The sequence below is a fragment of the Pan troglodytes genome, chromosome 3 (genome assembly GCF_028858775.2).
Source record: "Pan troglodytes isolate AG18354 chromosome 3, NHGRI_mPanTro3-v2.0_pri, whole genome shotgun sequence".
Classification (NCBI taxonomy): domain Eukaryota; kingdom Metazoa; phylum Chordata; class Mammalia; order Primates; family Hominidae; genus Pan; species Pan troglodytes.
This window is the reverse complement of record NC_072401.2, coordinates 114205900-114218787: the sequence shown is the minus strand read 5'-3', so window position 1 is coordinate 114218787 and position 12888 is coordinate 114205900. Positions and strand designations below refer to the sequence as shown.

At 40.7% G+C, this 12888-nt stretch overlaps 1 protein-coding gene and 1 pseudogene across 2 annotated transcripts in view; both read right to left on the bottom strand.

Moving 5' to 3' along the window:
• The window catches only part of ANK2 (ankyrin 2), a 684795-nt gene that overhangs the window by 637701 nt on the left and 34206 nt on the right, over positions 1 to 12888 (bottom strand). The window lies entirely within an intron of this gene.
• On the bottom strand, positions 3527 to 9200 carry LOC129143810 (large ribosomal subunit protein eL32-like; annotated as a pseudogene).

Genomic DNA, 12888 nt, shown 5'->3' with positions numbered 1-12888 from the left:
GAGTCTGATACCATTGTTAACTGTGCTTAATTCCTGAAATAATATAATACAAATTGAAATTTGTTTTAGGGATTTCGTAAATGCGTGACCACAGTTATACAGCCTTAGTTCTACTGCTTAAAATTGGATATTTGAATATATTTGAAGTATTTGCAGAAAAATCACAAAAGCATGTCTTTTTTATCATTGAATATGTCAAGGAATAATTTTAATAAGCTTCATCCAGCTTTCCTATTATGCATGATTAAAATGTAAGTTAATACATAATTCAAAACTATTTTGAAGTTATTAAAATGAAGACATTCCTTTAGATTAATGTGTTAACTGTTTGTTTCTATTTTACAAATCTGCAGATGAAACCAAATTTTATTTAACACTAAAACATGTGATAAGCTAAGGAGCACATCATCTGTATCACTTCAATACAAGAAAATAATGACAGCTTCCTTTATCCAGAAAATTATGCATGTTAGCAGGAGGTCTGTATTCAAAAAGGCATTTTCTTTTTCTCTTTTTTTTTTTTTTTTTTTTGAGACAGCATCTCACTCGGTTGCCCAAGCTGGAGTGCAGTAGTGCAATCTCAGCTCACTGCAACCTCCACCTCCCGTGTTCAAGCGATTCTCCTGCCTGAGCCTCCTGAGTAGCTGGGTTAGGGATTTTCTAACCCCCAAGATAACTCTACCACCACAATCCAAACAACATTTGAACTTTTTTTTGTTTGTATCATATGTAAGCACTAAGAAAGCAGTTTTAATAGAAATTAAACATATATAGTGTTCTCTTTAAATATATTTAGAAAATTACTCAAAAATACAACAATTTTTCAATTGTTTTAGTTCTTGTACATTTTGATGATCAATAAAAGCTGGCCATACTTGTTAATTTAATTGTCATCCTAAATATATGTAATCCTGTCTAAGAACTTCCAAAATCTCTTTAAGAGTCACTATAGAATTGAAAATATAGTGGATTCCTTTAAAGGGCTGATAGAAGGGGATGGTAGGTGAGTGAGAGGACAGGATTATTGAAAAAAACCAACAATAACAACAACAAGAATGATTTAAAACAACTGAATTCATGGAAATAGAATGAAAAATGGTTATCAGAGACCAGGAAGGGCAGCCAGTGGGGAAGGGGGAGAGATGTGGGGATGGTTAATGGATACAAACATATATTTAGATAGAATGAATAAGATCTAGTACTTGGGCCCGGGCGCAGTGGCTCACACCTGTAATCCCAACACTTTGGGAGGCCAGGGCAGGTGGATCACCGGAGGTCAGGAGTTCGAGACCAGCCTGACCAAGATGGAGAAACCCCATCTCTACTAAAAATACAAAAATTAGCCAGGCATGGTGGTGGGTGCCTATAGTCCCAGCTACTTGGGAGGCTGAGGCAGGAGAATCGCTTGAACCTAGGAGGCGGAGGTTGCAGTGAGCCGAGGTCGCGCCATTGCACTCCAGCCTGGGCAACAGGAGTGAAACTCTGTCTCAAAAAAAAAAAAAAAAAAAAGATCTAGTACTTGATAGCACAACAGGGTGACTACAGACAACAATAAATTATTGTACATTTAAAAATAACTAAAAGAGCATAATTGGATTGTTTGTAACATAAAAGAAGGATAAATGCTGGAGGTGATGGATACCCCATTTATCTTGATGTGATTATTACACATTGCATGCCTATATCAAAGTATCTCATATACTCCATAAATATATACACCTACTATGTGCCCACAAAAATTAAAAAGTAAGAAAATAAAAATAGATTTAAAAAAGAATGATAGTTTTTATGTCGGAATTCATGTTTGATGTGTTTATGTGATGTGTTTGTGTTGTGACCTATATAATAGGTGAATGTATGTAATACTTTTCTTTTAGAATTAGTCAAGGAAGAAGTAACCAATGAAGGAAGAAAAAGGCTGATAAATTGACTGCCTGCTTACAAATAATAAAGAAAACATATGATAAATGAATTCAAAGGATTACAGTCCAACTGAGAAAAAATTACTTGATCACATATGACATATAGAGAAAAAGGGCTTACAAATCAATAGAGCAAAACACCAATAGAAAATGACAAAGACTGTCAACAGACATTCACAAATAAGGAAATATAAATGGTTAATAAACTTATAAAAATATGTTTAACCTGATGACAGATGAAGACATATATGTTAATCCACTGAAATGCTTTTTGACGATTGTATTGGGAAAGACAAAAATGAGAGAAAAAGCTTAATGTTGGCAAGTATTTGCTAAAGCAGGTACTCTCATATTCTGTAAGTGGGAATACAAATTTGTGCCAAAACTGTAGAGGATAATTTGACAACATATACTAAAATTCAAGATGCTCTAGTATGATCCAGAAATTCTACTTTTAAAATCTTATCCTGGCCAGGCGTGGTGGCTCATGCCTGTAATCCCAGCACTTTGGGAGGCTGAGGTGGGTGGATCACCTGAGGTTAGGAGTTCGAAACCAGCCTGGCCAACATCGTAAAACCCCATCTTTACTAAAAATGCAAAAAGTTAGCCTGGTGTGGTGTGGCATGCCCCAGTAATCCCAGCTACTCGGGAGGCTGAGGTGGGAGAATTGCTTGAACCCAGGAGGCGGGGGCTACAGTGAGCCGAGATCATGCCACTGCACTCCAGCCTGGGCAACAGAGCGAGAACCCATCTCAAAAAAAAAAAAAAAATCATATCCTAAGGAAATATTATAGGTAACGTGAAAAACTGGAAACAATGGAAATCTCCCAGAGTAGAATTATTCATGAAGTCTAATATTCTGTATCCATTAAGTTTATCTATGTGAGCTATTTTATCTGAGATGTTCAATCAGAAACAAAAGCTACAGAATAATATACCTCTATTAGGTTGGTGCAAAAGTAATCACAGTTTTTGCCATTGAAAGTAATAGCCAAAATGGCCGGGCCTGGTGGCTCATGCCTGTAATCTCATCACTTTGGGAGGCCGAGGTGGGCAGAATTCGAGACCAGCCTGGCCAACATGGCGAAACCCCGTCTCTACTAAAAAAACAAATACAAAAAAAATTAGCCAGGCATGGTGGCACATGCCTGTAATCTCAGCTACTCGGGAGGCTGAGGCAGGAGAATTGGATGAACCCAGCAGGCAGAGATTGTAGTGAGCTGGATCCGCCACTGCAGTACAGCCTGGGTGGAGAAAAAAAAAGAAAAGAAAAGAGGCCAGGCATGGTGGCTCACGCCTGTAATCCCAGCACTTTGGGAGGCCAAGGCAGTCAGATCACCTGAGGTCAGGAGTTCGAGACCAGCCTGGCTAATATGGTGAAACCCCGTTTCTACTAAAAATACAAAAAAATTAGCTGGGTGTGGTGTCGCGCACCTGTAATCCCAGCTACTTGGGAGGCTGAGGCAGGAGAATTGCTTGAACCTGGGAGGCAGAGGTTGCAGTGAGCCGAGATCGTGCCAGGGCAGTAAAAGTGAAACTGTCTCAAAAAAAAAAAAAAAAAAAAAAAAAAAGGATAGAAAAGAGAGAGAGAGACAGAAAGAAAGAAAGGAAGGAAGGAATGAAGGAGAGAGAAAGACTGAGATTACTTTTGCACCAACCTAATTACATGTGTTAGTTTAAGCAATATAATATAAGGAAGTTATCTTTAGAGGAGAGAACTATAAAAGACATTATAGTCTTTTATAATGGTCTCGAATTTTAACATTCTTTTAATGTTAAAAACCAATATTGTAGAACTGAAAGAAAATATGTAAATAATAATTAAAAGAATGAACAAGGCAAGTTATTCAGGATTCTACCATAATGAAATTATCAGGTATCAGCCAAAGTAAACTGCCCGCACTTTCATGTTTCTGTCCCCAAAAAGGAAAGGCTATATAAAACACCATTAAAATGGTCAGCCTGTAGAAGAAGCTATTTCACTAATAACTCCGTCATTGACTACACACTGTATTGAGCTAATATAGGAAAAGATTTTCTTTTACAGTCTGAAGAAGATTAAAATTCCATATTCTTCATGCCAAGTATCAGAGTCAACATTTGGACCTTGGCCTGACTTGGTAGTCCTGACGGATCTCAGAAGTTGTGGAATGAGAGGCCGGTCGCGGTGGCTCATGCCTGTAATCCCAGCACTTTGAGAGGCTGAGGCGGGTGGATCACGAGGTCAGGGGTTCAAGACCAGCCTGACCAACATGGTGAAACCCCATCTCTACTAAAAATACAAAAATTAGCTGGGCATGGTGGCGGGTGCCTGTAATCCCAGCTACTCAGGAGGCTGAGGCAGGAGAATTGCTTGAACCCGGGAGGCAGAGGTTGCAGTGAGCCGAGATCGTGCCACTATACTCCAGCCTTGGCAACAGAGCAAGACTCTGTCTCAAAAAAAAAAAAAAAGAAGATGTGGAATGAGGACTGAAATCCCCTAAAACCTGTTTATAAATGATTATAATGGAATTTTGGATTATCTGGCATTTCATTTTAGGGGACTTTTCTTCAGTTTCAGTTTTACTTTCTTTTAAAAAGAAACAAAAGTAAATCTGATTATGTTATTCCTCTATTTGCAAATCTATTATGGATAACCATTGTCTAAAATATAATGCTCAAACTCCTCCTTATCAAGGCAAACAAGGTCCTTCTGACAACCTACCTTAACCAATCTTATCTAGGGTGTGTCTCCACTCACCCAACTCCATAGCCCTCCTAATACACACACACACACACACAGAATTCAGTGAAAAGTTTGAAGACACTGTGCCAACACAGTGAATTTCACCTCTGTGAAGCCTTCCCCAAGTCTGTGTAGCAGTTATCATATTGTATTTTTATTTTATTTTAGTATTTTATTTTGTTCTGAGACAGAGTCTCGCTCTGTCGCCCAGGCTGGAGTGCAGTAGTGAACTGCTTGACCTCCTGAGCTCAAGAGATCCTCCCGCCTCAGCCTCCCAAGTAGCTGGGACTTAAGGTACATGCCACCATGCCCAGCTAATTTTTTTAAAAAAATTTGGCTGCAAACGTTGCCCAGACTGGTTTGAACTCCTGGTCTCAAGCAGTCCTCCCACTTCAGTCTCCCAAAGCACTGGGATTACATGTGCAAGCCACCACTCCCAGCCCTGTTTTATTTAAGTGCGCATTCTCTTCTCTAAACAGTAACCTGTTCAAATAAAGGGGCCAAGTACTCAACATCTGGTAACTGAAACAGTACTATATTATAATTGTTTATATCAATAAATCAGAAGAATGCTTTGATAAGGGTTTTGAACCCAATGCCAATTTTATTGTGTTTGTTTGTTTGTTTGTTTGTTTTTAAGAAACGGCGTATCACTATGTTGCCCAGGCTGGTCTTTATCTCCTGAGCTCAAGCAATCTTCCCACTTCTGCCACCCCAGTAGCTATTACAAGCATGAGCCACCACACCTTACCCTGAACCCAAAGCCAATTTTAAAGATTTACAATCCAGTCATTTCAAATGAAGAATAATGAAATCCAAGTGGAAAGAAAAACAAACAAAAAGTTTTAGTTGTACCCAAAACAAAATTGACGAGGAATGCTTACACTAGGCGTCTGTATGGACACAGGCATAAAAGCACTGACTATGATGATGACAGACTGACTGCTCTGCCACCCTATCGCTAAAGAGGGCCCATCGATCCTGACCACATTGCCCAGGTCCAGCCCTAAGAAGCAGCATGGACACAGCAGGCTTTGCTTTGTCAGGATGGCTATGCAACGAAAAGGGAGCTCTCTGAAGAGGGCCAACTGAAGGGATGCTTGGGCTTGCTGGAAAGAAGCCTATTGGTTAGAGAAAAGCCTAGTGGAAATAGTCAGCTCAGTGAATCAAAGGGAGTTGACCTAATCTCTTTCTCCTGAGAATTTCTGCCTGGGTGAAGAAGGCAAAACTGGATCTCTGCATATAGAAGCACATGATAAACAGTTGTTGCTAGAAAAACTATGGTTGTAATATGTGATAATATCCATTAAGAGAATAATACTTTTGCCAGGCATGGTGGCTCCTACCAGTAATCCCAGCACTTTGGGAGGCTAAGGCAGGTGGATCACTTTAGGCAAGGAGTTAGAGACCAGCCTGGCCAACACAGTGAGATCTCTGTTCCTAAAAAAAAAAAAATTTTTTTTTTGAGACAGAGTTCACCCTGTCACCCAGGCTGGAGTGCAGTGGTGCAATCTCGGCTCACTGCAACCTCTGCCTCCCGGGTTCAAGTGATTCTTCTGCCTTAGCCTCCTGAGTAGCAGGGACTATGGGTGCCCACCACCACGCCTGGCTCATTTAGTATTTTTTAGTAGAGATGGGGTTTCACTGTGTTGGCCAGCCTGGTCTCGAACTTTTGGCCTCCCAAACTGCTGGGATTACGGACGTAAGCCACTGTGCCTGGCATCTACAATAATTTTTTTTTCTTCTTTTTTGAGATGGAGTCTTGCTCTGTCGCCCAGGCTGACGTAAAATGCCAAGATCTCGGCTCACTGGGTTCCAACTCCTGGGTTCAAGCAATTCTCCTGCCTCAGCCTCCTGAGTAGCTGGGATTACAGGCACGTGCCACCACGCCCAGCTACTTTTTTGTATTTTTAGTAGAGACAGGGTTTCACCATGTTGGCCAGGCTTGTCTTGAACTCCTGACCTCATGATTCACCCACCTCGGCCTCCCAAAGTGCTGAGATTACAGGTGTGAGCCATCGCACCCAGCCGCCCCAATTTTTTTAAGTTAGCCAGGCATGGCGGCAAGCACCTGTAGTCCCAGGTACTCTGGAGGCTGAAGTAGGAGGATTGCTTGAGCCCAGGAGTTCGAGGTTACAATGAGCTATGATGACACCACTGCTACAGCTTGGGAGACAGAGCAAGACCTTGTCTCTAAAAAAGTAAAAATAAAAATAAATAAATAATTCTAATAAAAAAGAGAATAATACTTTCGACTCTTTGATAATGGTCATTTTCCTCTGCTTTTCCTCTTTTTTTTTTTCCTCATCAGAACAGAACTTTAACTAAAATACTGATAGCTAACCACATTTAGAAAGACCAGGTTGATGTGGAGAATTTGGAAATGGAAATAGGTTAGAAGAACCCGCCTGCAACAAAGATTTTTAACTTTATTATTATTTTATTTATTTATTTATTGAGACAGGGTTCTGCTCTGTTGCCCAGGCTAGAGTTCAGTGGTGTGATCACAGTTCACTGCAGTCTTGACCTCCCAGGCTCAAGAGATCCTATGACCTCAGCCTCCAAGTAGCTGGGACTACAGACTGGCTAATTTTTGTATTTTTAATAGAGATGGGTTTTCGCCATGTTGCCTAGCCTGGTCTTGGTCTTTAAATATTTATTTCTTTTAGTATTAAAAGTTAGCTCTACACTGACAAAGCTAAGAGCACAACACAGATTTATCAGAGAGTGATAGGAGGGGAGCAAGGAGGAAATTGCTTCTCCCTCCCCCATCTAAGGGAACATCAGGAAATGGGTAATTCAGCATAACATGGGTGGGCAGAGATCTCTTTTTGTTTCCCAGACGGAGTCTTGCTCTGTCACCCAGGCTGGAGTGTAGTAGTGCAATCTCAGCTCACTGCAACCTCCGCCTCCCCGGTTCAAGTGAAACTCCTGCCTCAGTCTCCCAAGTAGCTGGGATTACAGGTGCGAGCCACCACGCCGGGCTAATTTTTGTATTTTTAGTAGAGACGAGGTTTCACCATGTTGGCCGGGCTGGTCTTGACTCCTGACCTCGTGATCCACCTGCCTCAGCCTCCCAAAGTGCTGAGATTACTTACAGGCATGAGCCACAGAGCCTGGCCTAGAAATATCTTTTAAAAGCATTCATTCCAGCCGGGCGCAGTGGCGTGCTTCTAAGTGCATCAAACCATTAAATATCCAGACAAATCAGACTTTTTTGCCTATTTTAACTCTGCTTCTCTCCTTACATTGGACTCTTCTAGAATGTAGGAGTTTTTTTGTTTGTTTTTGTGTTCTTGGCAGTTTTTACGGTTTTATTTAAACACAAAACGTGCATATGAGCTATCTATTCATTTTCTTTGCTGCACAGCCTGGCATTGGGGTTGGTGACTCTGATGGCCAGCTGGGCAGAACTTTCCATGATGGCTTTGCGGTTCTTGGTTTTTGTGAGCGACCTCAGCACAGTAAGATTTGTTGCACATCAGCAGCACTTCCAGCTCCTTGATGTTCTGGACCAGGAACTTTCAGAAGCCACTAGCAGCATGTGCTTTGTTTTTTGTTTGTTTGTTTGTTTGTTGTTGTTGCTCCCATAACCAATGTTGGGCATCAAGATCTGGGCCTTGAACCTTCTATGAACCCTGTTGTCAATACCTCTGGGTTTCCACCAGTTACGCTTCATTTTGACATATGGGTCTGACTGGTGCCGGATGAACTTCTTGGTTCTCTTTTTAATGATCTTGGGCTTCACAATGGGTCTGAGGGCAGCCGTAATGCTGAGGAGGAGATGGCTGCCACCTCTGTAGGCAGCCCAGAGGAAGAGCTAGAATGTGTTTAACTCACAATTCAGAACTCTCCTGAACCTGCAGACTAGGTTAAGGTTCCTGCTAGCTACCTGCAGCATATAGCCCTTACTATTCTCACAGCACCTGTTAAGTAAGGAACTACTGAAATCACTTGCTTAATTACCTGATGTATACTCCACCTGGGCAAGGATCTTGCATGTCTTTTTTTTTTTTTTTTTTTTTTTTTTTTTTTTGAGACAGACTCTCACTCTTGTTGCCCAGGCTGGTGTACAGTGGCACAATCTTGGCTCACTGCAACCTCTGCCTCCCTGGTTCAAGCGATTCTCTGGCCTCAGTCTCCTGAGTAGCTTGGATTGCAGGTGCCCACCATCACACCCGGCTAATTTTTGTACTTTTTAAATAGAGACAGGGCTTCGCCATGTTGGCTAGGCTGGTCTCGAACTCCTGACCTCAGGTGATCTGCCCGCCTCGGCCTCCCAAAGTGCTGGGATTACAGGTGTTAGCCACTGCACCCGGCCTCATGTCTTATTCAATTGTGTATCCACAGTGCCTACTATAAACCTGGGCATAGGACAGATCCTCAGTACATAATTGTGGAATTAGTAAATGAGTATTCTCTTATACATCAAGGTTGCTAAATATTTATGTTAGATGAATGGTGTGGTAGTTTGTTCTATCGATGCACCCCAATGAACCAAATCTCCTGCTATTTACATCCTTTACTGCCATCTCTTCTTGAATCTGACACATTTTAACCAATAGAATACAGCTAAAGTTGTCCTGTGCCAGTTCCAGGCCTAAGTCTTAAGAAACCTTGAGCTTCCTCCTTTTGTACAAATGGAAGAAAATCCTAACATACATAGTCCAACTCCTTCGACTACCAAGCCAGGAAGAAGCCCAAGTCATCTATATGGTGAGGCCACATGTAAGAGAACTAAGAACCCAGCTGGCAGCAAGAACTGAGGAACTCAGCTGAGCAAGAACTGAACCCCTTCTCCCATCAAACTCCACCAACTAGCACCAAAGTACCAGTCATGTGAATAGGCCACTTTGGAAGTGGATCATCCAACCCCAGTCAAGCTGCTCCAGCTGATGCCATGTGGAGCAAACTGCCAAGTCCTGCACAAATCTCAGAATCGGGAGCAAATAAATGATAGCTACTGTTTTAAAGCCCTGAACATTGGAATGGTTGTTATGCAGCAACTGATAATTGAGATAGAGGATAGGTGGATATTTACATTTCACAGAAATAAAATACAAACCATGTGCTCTATGTGCATGTATATGCAAAGATTTGCTGCAATGAAAGGCAGCAGATTTACAGAGAGAACTTATATATTTCCTGGACATACAATAGTCTAATATGTTATTAAATCAAGCATTATAGAGTGTTAGCATTTTTCTTTTAGTTATGAAAAATAACTAATGTTTGTGAATATGAACTATTTACTATGTGCCCAGCACTTTGTATGCATAAATTCTCACCATAGCAATATGCTAAACATATTATCCCCAATTTATAGACAATGAAACTGATAGTTAGAGAGGAAGTAACCAGGCCAAAGTCACACACTGAGCAAGATTCAGAGCCCGAATTTGAACTCAAACCTTGCAACTTCAGAACCCAAGGTCTTAAAAACACTAGAGGGACTTTCTGAAAAAAAGCCACCACTACCACCACCACTACTTACCACTACCAAAACCAGTCATGAGAACAATGTAATTGTGCTCCTTCAAGGGAGAATTACTGTCACTATTTCTCTTTCTCTCCATTTCCATTCTTTTTCTCTCCAGCTTCAGCTGAGCTCCTCCAAGACTAGTGGTCTAGTGATGCCATAAGCAATCCCACTACATGACAGCCCCCCAACCAGTGTTTAGGAGAAAAATGACACAGTCACGAATGTTACCTCTAAAAAGGATTTGCAGAATGAGCATTAACCTTACCACACATGCAGCACCTACTGAAATAGTGTGATTGCAAGGAAATGCCTCTCTAACAAAAAATCTCTTCCCTGAGTGGCAGATGTCTGAAATCTGCCATTGTGAAGGGGAATGAAAAATGATCTGCCACATGCTTCTGTATACCTGATTCTCTGGACTCAATTTCCTCATCTGTAATATTAAAGAACTGATTTGTTAAATTCTCTAAAACTTTATGGTTCTATTTTTTTTTTTTTTTTTTTTTTGAGACGGAGTCTTGCTCTCTTGTCCAGGCTGGAGTGCGGTGGAGCAATCTCAGCTCACAGCAACCTCTACCTCCCAGGTTCAAGCAATTCTCCTGCCTCAGCCTCCCAAGTAGCTGCGACTATATAGGCGCAGGCTGCCACGTCTGGCTAATTTTTTGTATATTAGTAGAGACGGGGTTTCACCATGTTGCCCAGGCTGGTCTCAAACTCCTGAGCTCAGGCAATCTGCCCGTCTAGGCCTCCCAAACTGCTGGGATTACAGGCATGAGCCACCACGCCCAGCCCTGGTTCTGTTTTTTAATTTAAATTTAAGATAAATTTAGCAGCTATTAGGTTATGAAGTTAGGCAAGGGATTATAAAGATATAGTGATTTAATTGAAAGGCACTTTCATAGATGGGTTTTATTTCTATTCTGAAACCTAAAAGAAAGAATAGGATTCTGGGAACATAGACTATGTAAATTATAGTCTACCTAAGTAGACTACAAATATAACAGGCTATATAAAATAAACCAATCACAAAAAGACAAATACTGAATGATTCCACTTATATGAGTCACCTATGTAGAAAAATTCATAGAAATATAAAGAACAGTAGTTACCATGGGCTGGGATGAGGAGGAAATGGAGAGCTGTTCAGTGAGTACACAGTTTCAGTTTTGTAAGATGAAAAATTTCTAGAAATTAGTTGCAGAACAATGTGATTAAACCTAATACTACTGAACTGTACACTTAGAAATGGTTAAGCTGATAAATTCTATATGTTTTTTTTACCACAATTTAAAAAAAGAAATAGAATATACATACCCCATGAATGGTACAGAGGGTAATACTTCAGTGGTTTGGGGAAATGAGAGATTCACTGGTGTCATGTGACTGACATCAGTGTAACAAGGAAAGCCCCCTTGTGGGAAGATGGGTGGCAGTCCTTGAAGATGATGAATGTTGACAGGTAGAGACAGGAAGATGAAGAGATAAGCAAAATTGGGGAGGTGGAAGAGGCTGCAATGTATTGGGGGATATGAAGGAACCCAGTCTGATTTAACACTTAAGCAATGTGCACAGAGAAGAAATGCTTAAAGAACCACATCCAGGGAATTTTATATTTTATTTTATTTTATTTTATTTATTTTTGAGACAGAGTATCTCTCTGCCACCCAGCCTGAAGTGCAGTGGCACAATCTCAGCTCACTGCAACCTCTGCCTCCCAGGCTCAAGCGACCCTCTCACCTCAGTAATTTTTGTAGAAACAGGGTTTCACTATGTTGCCCAAGCTGGACTCAAACTCCTGGGCTCAAAGGATCCACCCACCTCAGCCTCCCACAGTGCTGGGATTATAGGCATGAGCCACCTCACTTGGCCAGAATTTTAAATTCACTGAAGTTAGAGTTATATTTCCAGTGTGTATCATTTCTTCATAATTGAGGCAACATGTGCAATTGCTCTAGGGAATGAACTTTTTATTGCTTCAATTTTAGATTGATAAGATCACATTATGATGTATCATTAGGAACAGCTAATAACAGTAATGATCTAATAAGTGTAATGCAATCTAAGACACTTCACAAATAAACAAAAATTAAACCAAACTGGGCAAAACGCCCAGATTACTTCCTACACACACCAACAAAATACTATGAAAGTAAAAATGGAAACAAATGTCTCCCAAAAATGGTGGTTATTTTTGGGTTGTAAAACAATGGAAGACTCTTCTTCTTTTTCTCTGTATTACTTCTTATTTCTGTTTTAAAAATAAGCATGAACATCTTTTGATAATGCGAAAACATTTAATGATATAAATTGTTATTATATGTGGCATAAGAATACAAGAGAACCACTTCTTGAAATCCCGAAAGAAAAATGATGAGGAACCCACCTCTATCTCACCAACGTGGGGATTCCAGCTACTTGATAGCAGGCAACTTGCCTTTCATTGATTTTATACACCCCTAACAGGGATCCTCACAGTATACTTTCTCCAATAAGTAGTTTTTGACTATTAATGACTCTGGACACAGGAAAAGGAAAGGTTCTAAGCCATCCCAAGAATATATTTTGGCCCTGAATTTAACTAGAAAGAGGGAATAGCAGAAATGCTCCCACTACTCACCAAGCTAAAGATAATATTTTCAGCACTTGTCAAGTCCCATCAGTGAGCCAGCTAGGGAGCTCAGTTCCTTCTCCAAAAGATTAGAAAGTAGGCATCTTGTTCTCTTAAGGAGAGACTGTGAGTAGGCTTAAAATTGAATTCA